This window comes from Hypanus sabinus, chromosome 5 (genome assembly GCF_030144855.1).
Source record: "Hypanus sabinus isolate sHypSab1 chromosome 5, sHypSab1.hap1, whole genome shotgun sequence".
Lineage (NCBI taxonomy): Eukaryota > Metazoa > Chordata > Chondrichthyes > Myliobatiformes > Dasyatidae > Hypanus > Hypanus sabinus.
The window spans coordinates 181,348,212-181,357,353 of NC_082710.1; the positions used below are offsets into that span (position 1 = coordinate 181,348,212).

At 43.4% G+C, this 9,142-nt stretch overlaps 1 long non-coding RNA gene across 1 annotated transcript; it reads right to left on the reverse strand.

Annotated features, from left to right (window-relative positions):
* Window positions 1-3,259: 3,259 nt before the first annotated feature.
* Window positions 3,260-8,834, reverse strand: LOC132394703 (uncharacterized). Its single transcript, XR_009512404.1, has 3 exons — window positions 8,670-8,834; window positions 5,614-5,694; window positions 3,260-3,552 (listed from the first exon to the last, which is right to left on the reverse strand). It is a non-coding gene; the product is annotated as an uncharacterized LOC132394703 (long non-coding RNA).
* Between the last annotated feature and the right edge of the window lie 308 nt (window positions 8,835-9,142).

Consider the following 9,142-nt stretch of genomic DNA (forward strand, 5'->3'; position numbering starts at 1 on the left):
TACTATGAGCTTGCTCTGTTATAGCCCCGTCCCCCATACCATATGGGGGCGCAGCCAGTCAGAATGCTCTCCACAACCCATCTGTGGAGGTTCAGGTGACAAACCAAATCTCTGATGAAATATAGTTGTTGTCATTCCTTCTTCTTAGCTGCATCGATATGTTGGGGCCAGGTTAGATCCTCAGAGATACTGACACCCAGGACCTTGAAATTGCTCACTCTCTCTATTGATCAATGTTGATGCATAAAAGCATAAAACGCAGGACAATACCGTAACAGGCAGCACAATAGCAACCAACAGTTTACAAGACAATAGTGCAACCAGTCATGGGCAATCAACAATTAGCGGAATGGTCACCTATACCAACATTAATAATCAAGCTGAAATAAACATGACGTATGAACAGGTTCAATAATTATCAGCAGAAGAAGTAGGACAGGCCATTTGACAGATGTGGTGCAGGGACGTTAGGGTGTTACACCTGAGTGAGTTTTGTTAAGAAGATGCTTCGAGATGACCTGCCGTCCCTGATGGCAGTTTGGTGACTGACAGGCTGGGTGAGACAGCAGTAATATTTTCAGCTCTTTTCTTCACTCTGGTGATGAACAGCTCTTTTAATGTTGGTAGTTGACAGCCACTGACCTTCTCCACTGATTGGGCCACTCACTGCAACCTCTGAGGGAGGGGATGGCGGGAAACCAAATGGTGATAGAGGTGGTCACAACACAGTCGCACGGAGAAACACAATAGAATCAATGAAAAACCACTCACAAAGAATCAATGTGCAAGACAAAACAACTGTACAAATATAAAAAAGGAAATAATGATAAATAAATAGATAGACAGATAAATAAATAATGCTGAGAACATGAGTTGTATGGTCCTTAATGTGAGTCTGTAGGTTGTGGAAACAGTTCAAAGTAAAGAATCAGTGAGCAAAGATATCCACACTGGTTTAGGAGCCTGATGGTTGTAGGGTACTAACTTTGTGGTGTGGCACTTGGGGCTCCCATATCACCCACTTGATGAAAACAGCTCTTTGAGTGATTATGCAGAAAGTTTGAAGTTAATAACTCCTCCTTCTACCTTAGGCCACGAACTTATCAATCACCCCTGATGCATTATTAACTGATTTGTTAACTTGAAACTTTCTGCATAATCACTCAGAGTTGAACTGCATGTGCATGTAACGAGAGCTGTGTAACTCATCTCTTTCCACCTTAGGACACGAACTTATCAATCACCCCTGCTGTGGACACTTTCTGGAGGTCCAAGATCCGTATGCTCCACAACTGCTGGGCTAAGTGTGTAAATGTAGGAGGGGACTATGTTGAAAAATAAATGTGCTAGGTTTTCTGAAATTGACTCTTTCTTCCTTAGGCCACGAACTTATCAATCACCCCTCGTACTCTGCTGTGGCTGTTCATTTCAATTGCTTACATGACGTGCTTTTTTCCCCTTTCTCTTGCACATCAGATATTGGCTTTTTTTCTTTAGTTGGATTCTTTCGGGTTTCTTACTTTCTGGCTACCTGTCAGCAAATAAATCTCAGGGTTGTATAATTTATAGATTCTTTGATAATAAGTGTACTTTGAATCTTGAATCATGCTTTGAACTGGTTTTAAATGTTATTAGCTTATGAATAACTCTTGGCTTTGGGCACAGCGAGAGGTCTCCTCCTCTGCAATGGGGCTGTGAAAACCTTTCAACCCATATTGGGCTCAAATGCTTCATCCTCAAACATAACTTTATCGACTTGAACTGGAAACTCTGACTGCTGGGCCCATGGAGCTGCAAGATCCCAGAATGGGATCAGCGGAGAAACAGATACCAGGATATCCATAAAATTGTAACCAAGACCCTGACTTCCTCACCAGCACAGTCTAAGTCACTAACACAAATATCAAATTCAGCCCAACAACTTCCGAGCTTCAGAAATATTTCAAGAAAAGTTTTCTTGTCATACGTAATCATCGAAACATAGTGAAATGTATTCCTTGTGTCAACAACCAACGCAGGGTGAGGCAGCAATTCATTTCTGGGGAACAGCTACTGTATCCGGTGCTGCCTCCTCTACTTTTGTGAGACCCAGTGCAAATTGGAGATGGTTTTGCTGAGCACCTCCACTCCATCCAACGCAAAAGGCTGGATCTTCTGGACGCTACCCATTTACATAAGAGATAGGAGCAGGAGTAGGCCAATCGGCCCCTCAAGCCTGCTCCGCCATTCAACAAGATCATGGCTGATCCAATCTTAAACCAAGTTTTCACCGATTCCCACAAGGCAACAGTGCCAACCAACAGGGCACCTTGCCGCCCATTTTATTTTATTATTCAAGCCGCCCAAACCCATGTGATCACCCGGGGGGAGAAAAAAACGATTTGCCAATTGAGGAGAAAAAATCTGGAAAATTCCTCTCTGACCCATCCAGGCTATTGAAAACTGGTCCAGGAGATCACATGGCTGATCTAAACCTAGCCTCATGTCCACTTACCTGCTCACTCACCGTATCCCCTAATGCCATTTTTATCCAGGGAAATGTCTATCTCCGTTTTGAATTTATTGAGTATATTAGCTTCCACAGCTCTCTGGGGCATTAAATTCCACAGCCCCACTACCCTCTGAGTGAAGAAATTTCTCCGCATCTCAGTCCTGGAACGGCATCCCCTTATTTTAAGATTATGTCCCCTAGTCCTAGTTTCACCCATCATTGGGAACATTCTCCCCGCATCCACCCGATCACAATCTTATATGTTTCAATAAGACCGCCTCTCATTCTTCGGAACTCAAATGAGTAGAGTCCCTTTGAGCTCTTATTGCAAATGTGACAGGTCTGTCCATGGCCACCTCTATTGCCATGGTGAGTCCTCGCTCACCTGAATGACTTCCTGCCTGATGGCATGAACATCAATTTCTCACCCCTCTCTTTTTCCATTCCCCATTTTGGCTCCCCTCTCTGGTGTTCCTCCCCCTTCACTTTCTCCCAAGGTCCACTGCCCTCTTCTGTTAGATTTCTTTCAGCCCTTTATCTCTTCTGTCTATCCCCTCCCAATGTTCTCACCTCCCCCACCCTGCCACCTGATCTCACCCGTCCCCTTGTACTTGCCCTGCCCCCCCCCCCACCATATCTGGCTTCTGCCCCGTCCCGACGAAGGGTCTCAGCCCAAAATGTCAACTGTTTATTCGCTTCCGTAGACGTTCCTGACGAGTTCCTCCAGCAGTTTGTGTGCACACATAATTAAGACGCCCTTGTTTTGCATTAAGCACAAGTGATTTTTAATTGGAAAACTTTAAAAACACAGCAGGTATTTTCAGAAGTGCTCATCTCCCTGGACAGAGAGTTACTGAGCAAATCATCATTCTTTGCCATGATGTACATATGTAGTCTTGTCAGGAGGTCACCATGATGCACTGATCTGCGTAGCCAGGACGGAGACCAGTACAGCCTTTACCCTCAGGACCCGCACTGCTTGACCACAGCTCCGGATTTTGGCAGCGTTTCTGGGAGCAAGTCATCATTTGCTGATGCATTTGCCAGGTCATGCTTCTCACCTGCAAGAATCAGTTTTAAAGTAGAACATGAACATTACAGCCACGATGTTGTGCTGAGATTTGATCAACACAACCCCTCCCTCCAACATTTTTTACTATCTAACTATGAGCCCCCTACTACAACACCTGGCAGGGTGTTCCACATACTCACCACTCCAAATAAAAATACCTACTTCTGACATTCCCCATACTTTCCTCCAATCATGATAGAAATTACACTCCACCCCTGCCCCCCTTGTATTAGCCATTTCTGCCTTGGGGAAAAAAAGCCACTGGCTGTCTACTCTTTATGCCTCTTATCATCATGTACTCCTATCAAGTCAGCTCTCATCCTCCTTTGCTCCAAAGAGTTGGGGTTAAGATGAAGTCAGCCAGCAAGGTGGAGCAGACTCAATGGGCTGAATGGCCAAATTCTGCTGCTATGTGTCATGGTCTACGATAGGAGTTGGGAATAGCTGGGGAGCAGCTCACAAGCATCGCCATGCTTCTGCCACCAGCTTACGGTAGCCTTTCAGTTTTTGCAGCAGAGCACCTGGGAGAAACGCATGCGGTCATGGGGAGTGCGTACAAACCGCTTTTACACAGCACTGTGAATTGAACTCCAGTTTCTGGCACTGTAAAGTTTTAAACTAACCATTAAACTACAATGCTGGGGTGGTTAATTTTAATACGTAGTCATGAGACGCACACATGCACACACCAATGTACATCTGTGCTCGAACAAGTTCCTCCAGAAATCAGAATGAAAAGTGGAAATGTTGGAAGAATTCAATAAACCAAGCAGCATCTGTGGGGTTAGAATCAGTACTGGTATTTTGGGTCAAACAGTTTCAGAACTAAAAGAGCGAACCACAGATCTGAAGTTGCTCGTTCTAATTAAGATGTAGTTTGTTGCATGCTTGTCTTGTCTCCACTCTGTTCAAACTTACCAACATCTTTCCTGTAGGTAGGTGACCAGAAATGCACACAATACTCCCAATTCGGTTTTGCCAATGTCTTATACAGCTCCAATCTGACTTCATTCCATTCTCAAAGCACTATTTCCCAGCGACCAATCATTTTTATTTCGATCCCCATTCCAACATGTTGGTCCATTGCCTCCTCTCGTGCCATGATGAGGCCACTCTCATTAGGCTGGAGGAGCAACACCTCATATTCCATCTGGGTAGCCTCCAAGCAGATGGTGTGAACATCAATTTCTCCTTCCAGTATTCTCTCCCCTCTCCTTCTGATCCACTCTCTTGCCTCTTACCTCTTCTTCCCCTGCCATGGTCCAGTCTCCTCTCCCATCAGATACCCTCCTCTCCAGCCCTTTGTTTACTCCGTCCCCTCCACCCACCGTTTAATACTGACATCTTCTCCCATTCTTTACAGTCCTGATGAAGGGTCCCCACCCGAAACGTCAGCTGCTTATTCCTTTCCATAGATGTTGCCTGGCCCGCTGAGTTGCTCCATTGTGTTGCTTTGGATTTCCAGCCTCTGCAGGATGTCTTATATTTGCCCTATACTCAGTGAAGGCCAGTGGCCCAAAAGCCATCGGATTTCTGAATGGTCATTTTACCCATGAACACTGCCTCACTACTTTTATTCCCCTCCTCTTTTACACTACTAATTTAAATTTAAAAAAACATATGCCTTCTGTCATTTACAGTTTGTATTATGATTTACACTATACTGCAGCCACATGACAAATTTCACGACATATACCAGTAATATTAAACCTGATTCTGGACTGTATTTACAACCCTAACTACTGTGAAGAAATTACGGATCTGTATTCCCTGGCCCCTTTATTCTACTGCACTCCTCTGTGCCCTACTGCTCATGGCACAAGTACTACCCTGGCTTGTCCTGCCAAAGTGCAGCCCATCAGTCTTGTCTGCATTAAATTCCATCGGCCATTTTCAGCCCATTTTTCCAGATGGTCTAGATCTCACCAGATTCATGTGGAACTGTGGTGGCATGATTGATCTAATTTGAATTTACATATGACATTATTTAGCATGTAAACTGGATTAAACAAACATTCATGCACCCACCTATTAAAGTGGAGGAACTAACCTTTGACCTGGCTGCTCTGAGCCTTGGTCTTACTGGAGGAGCTGAAAACACTGCCAATCTTGCCTGCCAGATAGCGGCAGCCTGTAAAAAAATAAATAAATTCCAAGTATTGTACTATATTTAATAGTTCACATTTAAACCATTCAAAAGAGATGGTCGCAGGAATGTTTTATAAAAGCTTTGCACCATATAAGGAACTTTCAGAAGATCAGAAAACTTTTGACCAAGTAAACGATTTTGGAAGCTGTCGGCACATTGTACTACAGGACTGAGTTTGGATTACTTCCACCAGGTTTCTTGCTTGGTTCTTAAGTGACAAATGGCAGAGAAAGGAGAGAGGATGGCTGCCAATTAACTAAACTTGCCCAGAAGATAGAATTGTTGAGTGTATTCTAGGAGCCTCTGTGTCCAGGCAAAACGTCAGAGGAACTCAGCCAGTAAGGCAGCATCTATGAAGGGGAATAATGTCTCCTGTGTATTCCTCTCCATAGATGCTGCCCAACTTGCTGGGTTCCTCCAGAATTCTGTATGTGTGTTGCTCAAGGTTTCCAGCTTTTCTACATGAAACATTGCTGTGGGAAAGCAGCATACATCATTAAAACCACCCGGCTCATGCTCTGTTCTTGCTGCTGCCTTCAGGTAGAAGGTACAAGTGCCTCGTGACTCCCAAGACTAAGTTCAAGAACAGTCTCTACCATCAGGCTCTTGAACAAAAGGGGATAACCATACTCATTCCATTTTTGGTGTTCTGCTCTATAGTGCTGAGTATGCTTGCAGGAAAAAGAACCTCGGGGTGTATGTGGTGACTATTCGAGGAATGAAGGGGTCAGGATATGAGGAGCGTTTGGCAGTTTTGGGCTTGTGCTCACTGGAATTTAGAAGAATGCAGGGGGATCTCTGAAACCTACTGAATGTTGAAAGGACTGGATAAGTTGGACGTGGAAGGGATGTTTCCATTGGGGGGGGGGGGGGTATCCAGAACTAGAGGGCACAGCCTCAAAATTGAAGAGCAATCTTTTAGAACGGAGATAAGGAGGATGTTTTTTTAAACCAGAGTAGTGATTCTGTGAAATACTCTGCCACAGTCTCTGGTGGAGGTGATGTTCATGTGTGTATTTAAGGCAGAAGTTGATTGTTTCTTGATCGGAATCAGGTTTATTATCACATGAAATTTGTTAACTTGGCGGCAGCAGTTCAATACAATACATAATCTAGTAGAGAAAAATAAATTAAATAAACAAGTAAATCAATTACATATATTGAAAGGATTTTAAAAATGTGCAAAAACAGAAATAGTGTATATTTAAAAGTGAGGTAGTGTCCAAAGGTTCAATGTCCATTTAGGAATCGGTTGGCAGAGGGGAAGAAGCTGTTTCTGAATCGCTGAGTGTGTGCCTTCAGGCTTCTGCATCTCCTACCCGATAACAGTGTGAAAAGGGCGTGCCCTGGGTGCTGGAGGTCCTTAATAAAGAACTCTGCCTTTCTGAGACACCACTCCCTGAAGATGTCATGGGTACTTTGTAGGCTAGTACCCAAGACTAGATTTACAACTTTCTGATGCTTCTTTGGCCCTGTGTAGTAGCCCCTCCATACCAGACAGTGATACAGCCTCTCAGAAAAGGTTAGGGCATCAAAGGATATGGTGAAAAGGTAGGTGTGTGGGGTTGACCGGGGTTGGGGATCAGTGATGATGGAATGGCAGAGCAGACTCAATAGGCTGAATGGCCTCATTCTGCTCCTATGTCTTATGGTCTTGTGTATGTACTCGGACAATAAATTTGACTTTGCACCTTTAGAATCTTTGCGTTTATTCCACCGTTGTGCCATATTCTTTCCACTTCTTGGTAATTGACTTTAACTGTACTCCGGGGGATATTCAGCGACTTGGAAATATTCTTCTATCCACATCCTGACTGTGCATTTCAATAACCTTTTTGCAGAGTTGTTCTTTTGTCTTCATGACGTAGTTTTTTTGCCAGGATACGGACCCAGCAGCGTTGCACCTTCCAGATACAGATGCATTTTTACTCCAACCAATTGAAACACCTTGACGACACACAGGTCGCCACTTAACTAATCATGTGACTTCTAAAACCAATTGGCTGCACCAGTGATCAAGTCGTCACTTTTTATTGTCATTTCGACCGTAACTGCTGGTACAGTACACAGTAAAAACGAGACAATTTGATTTTCAGGACCATGTTTCTACATGAAACAATACAAAAACTACACTGAACTACATAAAAACAACACAGAAAAAAACTACACTAGACTACAGACCTACCCAGGACTGCATAAAGTGCACAAAACAGTGCAGGCATTACAATAAATAATAAACAATGCTGATACGATGGGTCAGATTAAGGGGGGATACTTTTTAATATGTGGATTTGAAATAGTAAGTATACATGCAGACTCATGTATACAAATGCCATCATAACCAAATCTTAAGAATGACAGTCTTAGTTCTTGAAATAGTTGCCAGTCATTACAAAGAAGCAATATCTTGCGTGAGCTGTTGAAAAGGAATGTGGCTCGTCACCGTTCATAGAAGATAAACCCCAATCCGTACTTTTTATATAACCCGTTCAAGGCGTTACACGTTTTTCGCCCCTTTCAAACTAGAACAAGCTGCAAAGCTGAACGAAAACACGACCTCCACGAACTACGTGAGTGGATGGAACTTTTATACACCTACAGATGATTAACCTAGGTTTGCTAATATTATATATATATAAATAAAATCAATTAACTTGCACATTAGAGAATGCAAGAACATCCTAACTTACGTAAGGTAGTTATGTCAACCCAGTTACTAACCTTTAATATTCAATATTCCATCTACATATTCACTGATATGACTTCCTAATACAGGCTTTAATCTGGCTTCAGAAAATGGAATTACCTCTGGGCAATTTTTAACCGAGTATATATTTTAAACCAACCAGTTTGGTGGCGAAATGTAAACGTAAAGTAATGGAGACGCCCTACACTTTTTTTAAAGATAAACTCTCGGCTTTTAAATATATACATCAGCAGTAACCACTCTTACTCACCTTTTATGATTAGTCAGGCCATCTTTTTTTCCTGCTTTTAGATTCTTCCTCTCCCAAAAGGAAAGCAAGTCAGTGAAAGCCTCCGTTCTAGCGGACGCTTCCGCCTTGAAGAGTTGCCACTTGCTGTGGCGTGACTGAATGAAGACCGACCTTTGAGGCGGAGGAGGAACTACAACACAAGATATACAAGTCCGACCAGCCCACCCGCGGGCGCGGTTCCTCATTGGTTCAATAGCAGGCTTCGACAAATTTGTCTCATTTGCAATGCTGACTCACGCAATTCATCCATAAACAAATCTAGGAATGAAGTCATCAGAACGCAGCCTGCATCTGCAGGGAGATGTCAGTTCACATTCTGAGTGGACACTCACAGAGCCTGGTCATGGGGGGAATAAATTAATTCAAAGCTCGATCAGAGTGGTCATCCTCATCTCCGATTTTTTTTGGAACAAACTTCAGGAAGGGGAAGACAT